The sequence below is a fragment of the Rhinoderma darwinii genome, chromosome 5 (assembly GCF_050947455.1).
Source record: "Rhinoderma darwinii isolate aRhiDar2 chromosome 5, aRhiDar2.hap1, whole genome shotgun sequence".
In the NCBI taxonomy this organism is placed as follows: Eukaryota; Metazoa; Chordata; class Amphibia; order Anura; family Rhinodermatidae; genus Rhinoderma; species Rhinoderma darwinii.
In genome coordinates this window covers 229,265,259-229,281,105 of record NC_134691.1, presented here as the reverse complement: position 1 = coordinate 229,281,105, position 15,847 = coordinate 229,265,259, and the positions used below count along the sequence as shown (strand labels likewise).

Sequence of the window (15,847 nt, the reverse complement as noted above, 5' to 3'; positions counted from 1 at the left end):
AATTGTGTTTCTGAAGGAGCCAAGTTAGATGTGACTGGGAAGAAACTGAATCAAATGATTAATGATTGTTCTTTTTTAGATGCAGCAAAGCTACACTTAGGTAAGCCACCACCAGCGACTTATAAGGCAGATAGGGGTGGGTTTGAATCCAGAATTGATCGGATGTTATTTTCAAAAAATATTAAGTGTAAAAGTTTTTCTCAATTTGATGTTTCTTTTTCTGATCATGTATGTGAGAGGTGGTATGGAGGGGAATGTAAAAAATTCTTATGGGGGCGGGGTGTGGAAGCTTAATGTGAGCTTGTTGGAAGATGAGAAAGTGATGAGAGAATTTAAGTATGCATATGCTAGATGGAGGCTTCAAAAAAATTGTTTTGAAAATATACTAGAGTGGTGGGATTGGGTGAAAGGAGAAATTAAAAAATTCTTTAAAAAATGGGGATATAAAAGAGCTGCCATGAAAAGGAATAAATATAAAGAACTAAATACTAGAATTGAGTGGTTGCGAAAACTTAGTATGCTTGGCATTGATGTGGATGACTTGATGAGTGAGGCAAAGAAGGAAGCTAGAGAGTTTTTTGAAAAAAGAGGGAAATAAATTATATATAGGTCAAAAGTAGAATACTTGGATAAAAATGAGAAGTGTACGAGGTTTTTCTTTAAAAAAGTTTGTGGGAAGAAAAATGATATTGAGATGGTTGTTAATAATAAGGGAGAATGTGTTGGTGGGGGTGATGTCTTGAGAGAGGTGGAATCATTTTATAAGGAGCTGTATGAGAATAAATGGATTGATAGAGGTTTGGCGGATGAAGTTTTGAATAGTTTGGAAAGGGTGCTCAAAAATGAAGAGGGAGAATGTTTGTGTGATGAGATTTCTGTAGATGAAGTTATGAAAGCAGTGAAAGGTGCAAAAAAGAATAAGACACCAGGGAAGGATGGGATTCCAATTGAAGTGTATGAGAAAGGATGGGATATAATTGGGATGGATTTGGTAGAGGTATGCCAGTTTATGTGGAATAATGGTTGTTTGAGTGAATCAATGAAAGAAGGAGTGGTTGTGTTAATCTATAAGAAAGGGGACAAAAAATGTTTGGGGAACTGGAGGCCAATTACCTTATTGAATGCAGACTATAAGTGCTTCAGTAAAATTCTGTCAAATCGTATGCGTGAAGTGATTGGTCAGGTAGTGGGTGAAGATCAAGTGTGTGCAGTGCCTGGTAGGAGTATGACTGATAATTTGATGCTGTTAAGAGATTTGATTGGTGATTGTAAGGATAGGAATCAGAAGTGTATGGTGTTGGCTGTTGACTTCGAGAAAGCGTTTGACAGGGTGTCGCATGTTTTTATGTTTAATGTCTTGGTCAAAATGGGGTTCCCCCAAAAATTTGTAAGTACGGTTAGATGTTTGTATGGTGAAGTGACAAGTGAGGTCTTGGTGAATGGTTGGCTAAGTAGAAAGATTAAAGTGGAATCCGGGGTTAGACAGGGATGTCCCATGTCCCCCATCTTATTTGTTAGTGTGATTGAGGTTTTGCTATGTATGATAAGGAAAGAGAAGGTGATGAGAGGTTTGTTGATCCCAGGAAGTGCGGGTAAAAGTGTCAAGGTATTAGGTTATATGGATGATGTTGTGATTGTTAGTGAGAATCTTGCGGCTATGAATAGGGCAAAATTGTTGTTGAATTTGTTTTGTGGGGCGTCTGTTTTTAAAGTAAATTGGAATAAATGTAGTTTCAAGTGCTTTGGTGATAGGAATGTGAGATTGGAAGATGTTATGTATGAAGAAGGGGCAATTAAAATTCTAGGGTTAAAGTTCAATGATGATTTAAAAGGTAATGAAAGTTGGGATGAATGTGGCTTACGTATTGAAACAAAGTTGAACTTTTGGAGAATGAGAGAATTAACTCTTTCAGGGAAAGTCATGATCATTAAGGCGGTTGTATTGCCCATTTTGCTTTTTGTTGCAGTTATTTTTCCTACTTCCTTTAGGAAGATGAAGAGAGCGGAGAAATTCATTTTTACCTTTTTTTGGGGTAGCAAAATGGAGAAGTTAAAAAGGGAATATGTGTACAAACAAGGTGAGAAGGGTGGATTGGGCTTTCCCAATGTTGAGCTTTTCTTGGGATTAAGTTATATTAAGACTGTGGTCACTTTGATGGGGAAAAATAATAAAAGTGCATTTATGGTGATGTATATGGCTGGATGGATGTTGTATGGGTTAAATTGGAGGAAGAGAGATGCAAGAGTGCCAGTTGCCTTTAAATGTCCTGTATGGTATGTGATGATTGAGAAATTTGTAAGGAAGCATGATTTGTTAGCGGTGCCAATGAATGAGTATAAAAAGAAGGGTGTGGTTACGATTTTGCGTGCAAGAGAGACAGAGTGTGCTATTGGTGGACTAAGGACGAATGAGGCATCTGAGGTATGGAAGAAGTTGAGTATAAAAGGTGTGTCCAATAGGCAGCGTGATGTTGTATGGATGGCCTTGCATGATATTTTGCCTGTGAGAGAAGTACAAAAGAAGCGAGAGCTAATTAGGTATGAAGTGTGTCCAAGGGATGGATGTGGTGCGCGAGAATCCGTGAGGCATTTGGTGTGGGACTGTGATTTTTCGTATGAAGTGTGTAAAAGGGTGGGAGGTTTATGTAAGGAACTTGCTGGGGTTACCTTTGTTAATTGGAAACTTGCTATGTTTGGTATGGGCGCTTGTAGCAGGGCAAAGGAGAGAATTTTATGGTTTATTATGGTATGTGTGATGGAAAGTGTATGGGATGTGAGGAATTTATGGGTGTTTAAGAGCAAATTTGTGTCGGTCAATGAATGTGTGAAAATGGTACTGTCTAGATTATATGTAATATATTTGTGGGACAGACAGCGCGGTGGTGGCAATTTAGATGCAGAAGGAGTGTGGAAATTCAAAAAGTGGAGATTCCTGGTAAGATATAGATAGAATAGACTTGTTATTATTGTAGTTGTTGGTTTTTTTCTCTTTCTGTATTTGAAAATGAATAAAATGGACCATGATGATGAATGGTTTTTAAGTCACGACACAAGCTGAAAATTAAGCTGTTTAGATTTTGTCGCTTATAACTAACCTGAATGGTTTAAAAAAAAAAAAAAAAAAAATCTGTTCTTATCAGTTTAATATCTGATACGTCCCCTATCTGGGGACCATATATTAAATGGATTTTTAGAACAGGGAGATGGAAATAGAGCTTGCTCTGTCCACTCCACGCATTGACCTGGTATTGCAGTATTTCCAGGACCGGTGCACCCTTTCCTTATGTGTTGACTAAAATCAGATTCCAAAAGTGTTTTTTCTCTTTGCTATTGTTTCTGTCTTTCTGAAGGGATCTCCCCTTTTAATCCCATTATTTCAACACCTGTTGGACAATGCATGAGTGATAATGAGCTCATTGATTAAATGCAATTAATGAATAGATTGCCACCTCTTGTTGTGTGTCGTCTGTGTTTCTGTGTTTCCGGCATTTCACATTGGAACAGCTTATTCACCTTCCTTGTCTTCTCTCCGCCCTCCCTTTTAGGTAAGTTAAAGAGCTGCACCTGAGCCAGCCACTGATTGATGCAGCACCACAGTCAAATAGTGGAGTAGGGGAACAGCAAACAGCCATTAAAGCAGCCAGCCAGCCAGCCGCCCAGCCGCCCGCCCGCCCGCCACAATGGATCTACCTGTGTACACTAGATGGATGTGTTGGAATGTACTGTGGTCCCAACATTTCCAAGAAGAAGTAAGAATTACAGTTGCAACAAACCCTTGCTTGCCTACAAAGAGAGCAGCAATTTGGATTTGTTACTATGTTACCTGGAAGAATAACAAACTGTGCAAGGATGGAGGTTGTAGGAGCAAAGAGAAGTTGTCTGTAAAGTTGGTGGATTCCTATTTTCCATTTTGCAGTCCCTTGTCTCCCTCTTGTGGCCTCCTGGAGGCAACTAGCTGTGCAAAAAAAAGACAGCCTGGGGGCCGGCTGTTGCAGTGTTGCCCTCTCAGGCAACACTGAGTGACTGACTGAGCCGCACCGTCTTATATAAAGTTCAGACGGAACTTTGCACGTGTCATAGTGGAGCCCTGAGGAGCCAGAGCCAGCTTTCTGACATCATAATGGGGCCTCAGAGATAAAAGCCTGGGCCCAGGCAGTGTTGGTCAGTGCTGCTCAGCAGGCAGCACTGGACTGGATTAAAGCTGATACAAGGTGTGAAGGAACAAGGGGTGGCTGTGGGCATGCACTTACTGCTGCTGCTGCCAGTATTTGCACGGCAGGAGGGCATTTGGGCGTTGCCAGGAAGGTGTTTTTATGTAGATTCCTCCTCTTTCAGCACTGCATTGTGGTGCAAGCAAAAGAAGCAAATCCTGTCTTGCTTCCTCTCCGGCCTTTATTCACCTCCCGCGTAGCTGTGAGTGTGTGAGCCTGCAGGGCCCCATGGAATTGCCTAGGAGTAGGCTGAATCGCTGCAAGGGGTGAACAGCAGTATTGGGCAGGCTCGGGCAACGCGCGGCACATTGGGGTTATCGCTTCTCGGCCTTTTGGCTAAGACCAAGTGTACTTGTACAGGAGGTTTTTAGTCAGAAGGTGCTCAGGTACCCTCTCTCTCGGCCTCGGGGGATCGTCCAGGTTCGCCTGGACTTCACCCCCGTGCTGCTATTTGGGAGAGAGGCTTAGTCCTGAGCAACGAGTTGCGATCCCCCCCCCCCCCAGCCCTTTGGTGTGTCTCCAGACCCCATAGGGAGCAGCGCAAGCTGCGCGGTTCGACCCGGCTAGGCGATGGCGGGCGAACCAGATGCGGTGCCGGTATATGCCCGGCTGAAAAACTCTGCAAGATTCGTCTTGACAGAGGGTGGAGGCGGTCCACGTGGGATTAAGTTTTTGGTACTCGATATCCTTGAGAAACTACTGGCAGTCCGCAAGCATGAGATTCTGGCGATCCAGGACTACCCGAAGCGTGGAGTTTTTGATGTTACATTTATGGGAGAAGGAATCCTCCGTGATGCCATGGAAAAAGCTGAGAGGGAGAAAGCTCAACTCACGTCTTCGGGCGTCAAGGTAATCGAACATGCATTTGAAGTTACCAAACTCGTAATGATTAAAATGTACTCCCCATACGTAAAGGATCAGGAAGTGGCGGCGTTCTTAGCTGCTTACTTCAGAAACGTTAAACTGTTGGGGAGAGTAATGAACGAGTGCGGAGTGTGGACTGTCAAGTGGAAATTTATTGTGACGTTGATAAAGGACCCCTCCACCCAAAATACGAGATTACCACCGGCTCGTTTTAAAATAGGGAATGTGAATGGCGACCTCTATTTTTCAGGGATGCCAAACTTCTGCAGGACCTGCGGTACCTATGGGCACACCAGTTTTAGCTGCGATGTCACCTGTAGGAACTGTGGAAGTAAAAATCATACCATGAGAGAATGCACAGAAGAAAAGCGATGTAATTTTTGTCAAAAAACTGGTCACCTGTATTTTTCCTGCCCTCATAGGTACCGAGGAGAAGAAGAAGAAGAGCAACCCGAAGCGCCCCCACGTGCTCCGCCAGCAGACCAGGCCCGTCCCCAAGGAGAGGAACAGACCAGCACTCAAAAAGAGGAGCGAGGTACCTGGGCTTCCAAGGTGCGAAGTACGGGAGCCAAAGCAGGTACCTCGAGGCCAGCAACCCCAGAGGAAAAAAGGGAGCCCAATGCAAAGGAAAAGCGGCAGTCAAAGCGGAAGGCCGATATGGAGCAGGCCGGGAAAAAATCGGAGGCGCCCCAGAAGGCTGGTAGCCAGGGGGATGCTGGGCCTGCTCCAAAGCCTGGGTCTCTAACGTACGAGTCGGATGAGGATGATGAGGTACCGGTGGGTCCCCGTAAAAAGGGAAGACAAGGCCGAGTCGGTAGGAGGGAGTCAGGGGAGGAGCAGATGGATATATCAGTGAAGAAAGATGCGGCTCCTCCTAGGACCCCCTCCTCGCCGCGACTGGTGAGGAGGGCGGGCACTGCTCCCTCCGAAAATACTGACACCCCGCCTTGTGCACAACCTCCCCCTCCAGAAAGGCCATCACAGGCCCAGGGGGGAGTGGCCGGGCCCTGGGGGGACCCACCAGACATGGACCTCAGTAGAGCGCCATATGAGACCCAGGTAAGGCTGAATGAGTTTGGGCTCCCTGTGTACGAGGCCGGGGTTGTTGTCAATACCCTCTCTGAAGGTAGTTCCTCTCCCGCGTCATCCCTTCAGACGCTAAGCTTGGATGGGGGCGGGTATACGAGTTCAAGTGAGATATCTGGTGTTGCTGGTGGAGAGACAGTCTGATTTTAATTACCAATATTATTTATAATTTTAAAATCAAGACAATTTTTTTCCCCCTACAGTTCCAATGTCTGAGATAAAGGGAATCTCCCTCAACGTGAGGGGCGCAAAGACAAAAGTGAGAAGGGTTGCTCTTTTCAATTATTTATCTTGCCTGGCAGCCTCTGTTTTTTTCCTGCAGGAGTGCGGTATCCCCCACACAATGTCTTACCAAAAATACAAAGAGGATTGGAAGTGTGGTCCATCCATCTGGTCTGGATCTAACGAGTCCAGATCAGCAGGGGTCGCCATTCTTTTTAAGGGAAACGTTTTAGTTGATTTTATTCAAGAAATTTTACCAGGACGTATCTTAATGGTTAAAGCTTTTATTGATGGCACAAAATGGCAGTTTTTAAATTTTTACGGATCACCAGAAAAAAGTGAAAGAGCGAGGATGTTAGAGATTTTACCACTTTTTATCAATACATCTGAGCCTTTCATCCTCGCAGGTGATTTTAACTGTGTTATGAGAGGAGAGCGCCGGCTGACCAACAGTACGAGCAGAAATTATGATAAGACCTCTGGAATGCTCAAGGATATCGTGAATGATTTTAATTTAAGTGATGTTTATAAAGAAAGTAACAGAAATAGTCCAGAGGAAGCCGGCGTCACCTGGAGCAATGCCACCTGTAGCTCCAGGATTGATTTTATTTTTTGTCCTAAAAATTTACTGCCTTTTAGTTGTGATGTTTTAACCAATGTTTTTTTCTGATCATAGGCTTTTATCGTTTTTAATAAAGCATGATCTTAACAACTCGGTTGGTAAAAAGTCCTGGAAGTTTAACGTTTCCCTTTTAGACGATCCACAGGTTTTAGCAGATTTTATTGAATTTTACAGAATGAACAGGCGGGTGAGAGATGTGCGTACTCCCATCAAGGCTTGGTGGGAGAAGATGAAAACAAAAATCAAAGACTTTTTTATTAAAAAGAGCGTGGAGAAAGCCAAGGAGAAAAGAGTTTTTTAACACCCTCAACACCCGCCTGCAGACCCTGTACAAAATGAGAGAACATGGAATAGAGGTAAAATCCGACATCATCAGTTTAAAGAAAGAGATAGCCCAGTGCCTGGAGCAGAGAGGTAAAGAGATCATTTTCCGTTCAAAAATGCAACATGTAGAAGAGAACGAGACCTGCTCCAGGTACTTTTTTAAGAAAATCAATAATAAAAAGGCTGTCATTAGAAACATTGATGGGGTGTCGGATGTACAGGGTCTTTTAAGTAAAGTTCATGAGTTTTACACTGACCTTTTTAATGTTAAAACTGTGGATCGTGATTTTATGCGTGACTCACTGAAGGAGATTACCACTGTTTTAGATCCTGTCTCGCAGCAATTTTTATTACAGGAGCTGACGGAGAAGGAGATTTTAGAAACAGTAAAAAGTTTTAAAACAGGTAAAGTTCCTGGTCCGGATGGGATACCCAGTGAGTTTTATGTAAAATTTTATGACATTTTAAAAGAGGACCTTTTTAGCCTTTTTTCTGATGTTTTTAATTCCAAGATGATGCCTAAGTCCTGGCAGAAGGGTGAGGTCTCCCTAATATATAAGAAAGGTGACATCGCGGCTTTGGAAAACTGGAGACCAATAACCCTTCTTAACTGCGACTACAAAATTATGGCAAAAATATGTGCAAACCGTCTGAAAGCCATAATACCCCACATCATACACCCTAACCAGGTGTGTGGGGTGCCAGGCCGCAGCATCTGGGATAATCTAAATCTTATTAAGGACGTAATTGAGAACACGAGGTCTAGAAGATGTAAACTTGCAATTTTATCCATAGACTTTGAAAAGGCGTTTGACCGTGTTTCTCATTTTTATCTTTTTAAGGTTTTAGAGCGGATGGGTATTCCTGAAGGATTTTTATTATCACTTAAAGCCTTTTATAAAAACTGCACTAGCAAAATTTTAGTGAATGGTTTTAAGACACAGGAGGTAATTTTAAACTCGGGGGTGAAGCAGGGGTGTCCCTTGTCCCCACTGCTTTTTATTTGCGCGTTGGAGCCTTTACTGTGTGCGATTCGCCGCGACAAATTAATTTGTGGAGCTCCCCTTCCGGGGGGAGGCGGCATAGAGGCCAAAGCAGTGGGGTACATGGACGATGTTGCGGTTTTATGCAGGGACACCGTGTCGCTTCAGAGAGCCCTCAGACAAATAGAGTTTTATTGCTGTGCTTCCGGTTTTAAGGTGAATTTCAGAAAAAGTAACATTTTAAACATAGGAAGCATGGTTTTTAGAGATATACCGGTACCTGTGTCAGATTCTGTTACTATTTTAGGTATCTCCTTCAGTGAGTGCGACAATGGTTTTATAAGTTGGGACATAGTGGCGCAGAAGTTAAACAAAAAAATATGTATGTGGAACTTGAGGAAACTAACCATGGAGGGAAAGGTTTTAATTATCAAAATGGTCATTTTACCCCTTATTTTATACGTAAGCATGTTGTTTCCTCCCCCAACTGTTTTATTACGTAAAATAATAAAAACGTGTTTTACCTTCTTTTGGAGTTCCAGAATGGAGAAATTGAGACGAGAAACTGTCATGAAATCCAAACCAAAGGGTGGCAAAGATTTTCCTGATTTTAATAGGTTCCTTTTAATAAAGTTCTTTAGTTATTGTTTTAATTCCCTTTTTAAAGAACATCACTGGTCTTATTTCCTACGTTTTAACACTGGTTTTTTTATGAGGAGGCTGGGGTGGTTTGATATTAATTTAACTTCCCCCTATGCTTTTAATTTACCAGCCAACTATGAAATTTTAGAGAAAATAGTGACCTTGTTCAATTTAAGAGGGAAAAGTGTGTCAGAACTTAAAAACAGCAAAAAATTAATAAAGGACCTAAGAGACAAAGAACTAGTCTGCAATATTGAACATCTTAGTGAAGAACGTTGTGCTTTTATTTGGAAGTTTATTAATGTGTTTTATCTTTTTAACACACAGATGGACCTGGCCTGGAGCTGCGTTCATCAATGTCTTCCATGCAGGGCATTCCAACACAGACGAGGATTTGCGAGGTCTGCCATCTGCCCGAGGGAAGGCTGCCAGGCGGAAGAGACGGTTCGACACATTTTTTGGACTTGCAACTTTGCACAGGAATTTTGGAAAAAAATATTCCCTTTGTTGGTGAAGATGGCGGACCTGAAGGACTTAAGCTATGATAACATTTTGTATGGACTTTTTGGATGCCCTACCCCGGATCAAAAAAGTATAGCATGGAAGACGATGAACTGCGCAAAAGAAGCTCTTTGGAAGGCCAGGAACATCCTGATTTTTAAGCATGATGTTTTAGCAATTGATGACGTTTTAGGACTTTGTTTTAGTGATATGTATATGTACTATTTATTAGATAAAAAAAGGAATGCCACCCTTTCAAGAAAATGGTTTGTGAGAGACTGGAACTCCAATATCTAATGTTTCACCACCATGTCCCTTTTATGGATTTTAATGTAAATTTAATTTTTCTTGTTGTTTTTATTCAATGTAAATAGTGGAATTTATTGTAAACTGTACTTTTTTATAATAAATCATTGACACCCCCGCGAGGGGGTAGCCAACTGAAAAAAAAAAATCTGTTCTTATCAGTTTAATATCTGATACGTCCCCTATCTGGGGACCATATATTAAATGGATTTTTAGAACAGGGAGATGGAAATAGAGCTTGCTCTGTCCACTCCACGCATTGACCTGGTATTGCAGTTTTTGCCAGGACCGGTGCACCCTTTCCTTATGTGTTGACTAAAAGCAGATTCCAAAAGTGTTTTTTCTCTTTGCCATTGTTTTTGTCTTTCTGAAGGGATCTCCCCTTTTAATCCCATTATTTCAACACCTGTTGGACAATGCATTTGTACAGTCATGTGTGATAATGAGCTCATTTATTAAATGCAATTAATGAATAGATTGCCACCTCTTGTTTTGTGTCGTCTGTGTTTCCGGCATTTCAAATTGGAACAGCTCATTCACCTTCCTTGTCTTCTCTCCGCCCTCCCTTTTAGGTAAGTTAAAGAGCTGCACCTGAGCCAGCCACTGATTGATGCAGCACCACAGTCAAATAGTGGAGTAGGGGAACAGCAAACAGCCATTAACCCCTTAGTGACCAGCCCATTTTAGGCCCTAATGACAAAGCTATTTTATTCGTTTTTCTATAGTCGCTTTCAAAGAGCTATAACGTTTTTATTTTCCCGTCTACATAGCTGTATGAGGACTTGTTTTTTGCGGAATTAGTTGTGCTTTTTAATAGCACCATTTTTGGGTACATATAATTTTTATATTAACTTTTATTAACCTTTTTGGGGGGGATTATAAAAAAAAACTGAAATTCCGCCATTGTTCTATGCGTTTTTAAATTGACGCCGTTCACTGTGCGACGTAAATAACATGTTACCCTTATGCTATGGGTCGGTACGATTACGGCGATACCACATATGTAGAGGTTTTTTTCTGTTTTACGACTTTTGCACAATAAAAACACTTTTGAACTAAAATTATTTGCTTTTGCATTGTCGCTTTCCAAGAGCCGTAATTTTTTTATTTTTACATCAATGTAGTGATTTTTTGGGCTTGTTTTCTGCGGGACAAGACGTAGTTTTGAATGGTACTGTTTTGGGGTAAATGGAACTTATTGATTCATTTTTATTATGACATTTTTGGGGGGCAATGGAAAAAATTTCGCCATGGTTTTTTGCGTTTTTTTTTTACGGTGTTCACTTTGCGGTTTAAATTACATATTAACTTTATTAATGGAGTCATTACGGTCGCGGCGATACCACATATGTGTACTTTTTTTTTTTTACACTTTTACTAAATAAAACCACTTTTTATGGAAAAATCTTTTTATTTTTTTACTGTACTTTTTATTAATAATCTTTATTTCACTTTGATGACTTATTTTATTAGTCCCACTAGGGGACTTTACTGTGCGATATTCCGATCGCTGCTATAATGCTCTGGTATACTTCGTATACCAGAGCATTATTGCCTGTCAGTGTAAATCTGACAGGCAATCTGTTAGGACGTGCCTCCGGCGCGTCCTAACAGGAATATGTCCAGGGCAGACCTGGGGGCTTTTATCAAGCCCCCGGCTGCCATGACACCCCATCGGAGACCCGCGATTTAATTCGCGGGCCGCCGATGGGTGACAGAGGGAGCTCACTCCCTTTGTAAACAAAGTTAAATGCCGCGGTCGCTATTGACGGCGGCATTTAACGGGTTAAACGGCCGCGATTGAAGTAAACTTCGATCGCGGGCGTTGGAGCAGGAGCTCAGCTGTCATCAGACAGCAGAGCCCCGGCTCCTGCCTGCACGGGAGACCCGTGCAGGACTTAGACTAGGCTGACGTGAAAAGGCGTCAGCCTAGCCTAAAGCCCATTAGTGACCGACGTAAAAAGGCGTATTAGTGGTCACTAAGGGGTTAAAGCAGCCAGCCAGCCCGCCACAATGGATCTACCTGTGTACACTAGATGGATGTGATGGAATGTACTGTGGTCCCTACTTTTCCAAGAAGTAGTAAGAATTACAGTTGCAACAAACCCTTGCTTGCCTACAAATAGAGCAGCAATTTGGATTTGTTACTATGTTACCTGGAAGAATAACAAACTGTGCAAGGATGGAGGTTGTAGGAGCAAAGAGAAGTTGTCTGTAAAGTTGGTGGATGCTTATTTTCCATTTTGCAGTCCCTTGTCTCCCTCTTGTGGCCTCCTGGAGGCAACTAGCTGTGCAAAAAAAAGACAGCCTGGGGGCCGGCTGTTGCAGTGTTGCCCTCTCAGGCAACACTGAGTGACTGACTGAGCCGCACCGTCTTATATAAAGTACAGATGGAACTTTGCACGTGTCATAGTGGAGCCCTGAGGAGCCAGAGCCAGCTTTCTGACATCATAATGGGGCCTCAGAGATAAAAGCCTGGGCCCAGGCAGTGTTGGTCAGTGCTGCTCAGCAGGCAGCACTGGACTGGATTAAAGCTGATACAAGGTGTGAAGGAACAAGGGGTGGCTGTGGGCATGCACTTACTGCTGCTGCTGCCAGTATTTGCACGGCAGGAGGGCATTTGGGCGTTGCCAGGAAGGCGTTTTTATGTAGATTCCTCCTCTTTCAGCACTGCATTGTGGTGCAAGCAAAAGAAGCAAATCCTGTCTTGCTTCCTCTCTGGCCTTTATTCACCTCCCGCGTAGCTGTGAGTGTGTGAGCCTGCAGGGCCCCATGGAATTGCCTAGGAGTAGGCTGAATCGCTGCAAGGGGTGAACAGCAGTATTGGGCAGGCTCGGGCAACGCGCGGCACATTCGGGTTATCGCTTCTCGGCCTTTTGGCTAGGACCAAGTGTACTTGTACAGGAGGTTTTTAGTCAGAAGGTGCTCAGGTACCCTCTCTCTCGGCCTCGGGGGATCGTCCAGGTTCGCCTGGACTTCACCCCCGTGCTGCTATTTGGGAGAGAGGCTTAGTCCTGAGCAACGAGTTGCGATCCCCCCCAGCCCCTTGGTCTCCGTAAGTCAAGGGGTGCAGCGAAAGCTGTGCGGTTTGACCTGGCCACGCTAATGGCAGGCGAACCTGATGCGGTGCTGGTGTACGCCCGGCTGCGAAACTCTGCTAGAGTCATCTTGGCAGAGGGTGGAGGCGGTCCACGAGGTGTCAAGTTCCTCGTCTACGAAATCCTCGAGAAGTTGCTGGCGGTCCGCAAGCATGAAATTTTTGCGATCCAGGATTACCCAAGGCGTGGAGTTTTTGACGTAACTTTTGTTGGAGAAGGTATCCTCCTTGATGCTATGGACAAAGCTGAGAGGGAAAAAGTTCAACTCACGTCTTTGGGAGTCCAGGTAATAGAGCATGCTTTTGAGGTAACCAAACTCGTGGTGATTAAGATCTATTCCCCATATGTGAAGGACCAGGAAGTGGCAGCATTCTTAGCTGCCTACTTCAAGAACATCAAGCTTATGGGGAGAGTTATGAACGAGTGCGGTGTGTGGACCGTCAAGTGGAAGTATACTTAGTGACTTTGATAAAGGACCCCTCCACCCAAAATACGAGACTCCCACCGGCTCGTTTTAAAATTGGAACAGTGAATGGCGACCTCTACTTCTCGGGGATGCCAAACTTCTGCAGGGCCTGCGGTACCTATGGGCATACCAGTTACAACTGCGATGTCACCTGCAGAAACTGCGGAAGCAAAGAGCACACAATAAGAGAATGCACAGGAGAAAAAAAATTTAACTTTTGTCAGAAAACTGGTCATCTGTATTTTTCTTGCCCCTATAGGTACCGAGGTGAAGAAGATGAGCAACCCGGAGCGCCCCCACGTGCTCCACCAGCGGACCAAACCCGTCCCCAGGGAGAGGAACAGACCAGCCACACGAAAGAGGAGAGAGGTACCTGGGCTTCAAAGGTGCGAGGGACTGGAGCCAAAACAGGTACCTCGCAGCCAGCAACCTTGGAGGATAAAGGGGAGCCCAGTGCAAAGGAAAAGCGGCAGGCTAAGCAGAAGGCGGAAAAGGAGCAGGCCGGAAAAACTGAGGCATCCCAGAAGGCTGGTTGCTCAGGGGGTGCCGGGCCTGCTCCAAGCCCTGGGTCTCTGGCATCCTCGTCGGATGAAGAGGACGAGGTGCCGGTGGGTCCCCGAAAAAAAGGGAGGCAAGCCAGAGTCAGTAGGGGGGAGACAGGGGAGGAGCAGATGGACACAACGGTGAAAAACGATGCGGCTCCTCCTAGGAGCCCCTCCTCGCCGCGACTGGTGAGGAGGGCGGGCACTGTTCCCCCCGTGGCAACTGACACCCCACCTTGTGCGCAACCTCCCCCTCCAGAAGGGCCTGCACGGTCCCAAGGGGACCCACCCGACCTAGACGGTCAACCGTTTGAGACCCAGGGAGATCCGAATGAGTTTGGGCTCCCCGTACGCAGAGGTTTGGTTGCTGGCGTTACCCTCAGCGAAGGTAGTTCCTCTCCTTCGTTCTCCCTCCTGACAAATGATTCGGACGGGGGCGGGTATCTGAGCCCAAGTGAGATATTTGGTATTGCTGGTGGAGAAAATTTGTGATTTTAAGATACTGCTACTATTTATTATTTTAAAATCAAACACGCCTTCAAAACTCCACAATGTCTGAACTAAAGGGAATATCCCTCAATGTGAGGGGCGCCAAGTCCCAAGTAAGAAGGGTTGCTCTCTTCAGTTTTTTATCTTGCCTGGCAGCCTCTGTTTTTTTCCTGCAGGAGTGCGGTATTCCCCATACGATGAAGTACACCAAATATAAAGAAGATTGGAAATATGGTCCATCCGTCTGGTCTGGATCAAACGAGTCCAGATCAGCAGGGGTCGCCATTCTTTTTAAGGGAAACGTTTTAATTGATTTTATTCAAGAAATCTTACCAGGACGTATTTTATTGGTTAAGGCTTTTATTGACGGTGTGAAATGGCAGTTTTTAAATTTTTACGGCTCACCTGAAAAAAATGAGAGGGCAGAAATGGTAGAAGTTTTATCTCTTTTTATTAACACAACTGAGCCTTTTATCCTCGCAGGTGATTTTAACTGTATCCTGAGAGGGGAACGCCGGCTTACAAGTGCTACAAGCAGAAATTACGATAAGACCTCTGGACTGCTCAAAAATATGGTGAACGATTTTAATTTAAAAGATGTTTACAAAGAGTGTAACAGGAGCAGAGCCGGCGTTACCTGGAGCAACGCCACCTGTAGCTCCAGGATAGATTTTATATTTTGTAATGAGAACTTACTGCCTTTTAAATGTGAAGTTTTAACCAACGTGTTTTCAGATCATAGGCTTTTATCTTTTTATGTGAAGCGTGATCTTAATAATCTTATTTGTAAGAAGTCCTGGAAGATGAATGTTTCCCTTTTAGATGACCCACAGGTTTTAACCGATTTTATTGAATTTTAAAAGAAGAGCAGGCGGGTGAGAGATACGAGAGCTCCCATCAGTGTATGGTGGGAGAAGATGAAAAGTAAAATAAAAGATTTTTTTATTAAAAAGAGTGTGGCAAAAGCCAAAATAAAATATGCTGTTTTTAATACACTAAACACCCGTCTGCAGACCCTGTACAAAATGCGAGACAATGAAATAGAAGTGGAAGCCGACATCACCGACCTCAAAAAGGAGATAGCCCAGTGCCTGGAGCAGAAAGGTAAAGAAATAATCTTTCGTTCAAAAATTCAAAACATAGAGGAGAACGAGACCTGCTCCAGGTACTTTTTAAAAAAAATCAACAATAAAAGGGCTGTCATCAAAAATATTGAAGGTGTGTCGGATGTACAGGGTCTTTTAACCCCTTAAGGACGCAGCCTAGTTTTGGCCTTAAGGCTCAGAGCCCATTTTTCAAATCTGACATATTTCACTTTATGTGGTAATAACGTCGGAATGCTTAAACCTACCCAAGCGATTCTGAGATTGTTTTCTCGTGACACATTGGGCTTCATGTTCGTGGTAAAATTTGGTCGATATATTCAGTGTTTATTGGTGAAAAATTGCAAAATGTAGAGAAAATTTTGAAAAAATTGCATTTTTCAGAATT

At 43.6% G+C, this 15,847-nt stretch overlaps 2 pseudogenes; both read left to right on the top strand.

Moving 5' to 3' along the window:
- The first annotated feature begins 3,070 nt into the window (after nt 1-3,070).
- LOC142654038 (U2 spliceosomal RNA) lies at nt 3,071-3,279 on the top strand (annotated as a pseudogene).
- Nucleotides 3,280-9,862: 6,583 nt separating this feature from the next.
- Nucleotides 9,863-10,063, top strand: LOC142654355 (U2 spliceosomal RNA; annotated as a pseudogene).
- Nucleotides 10,064-15,847: the final 5,784 nt, after the last annotated feature.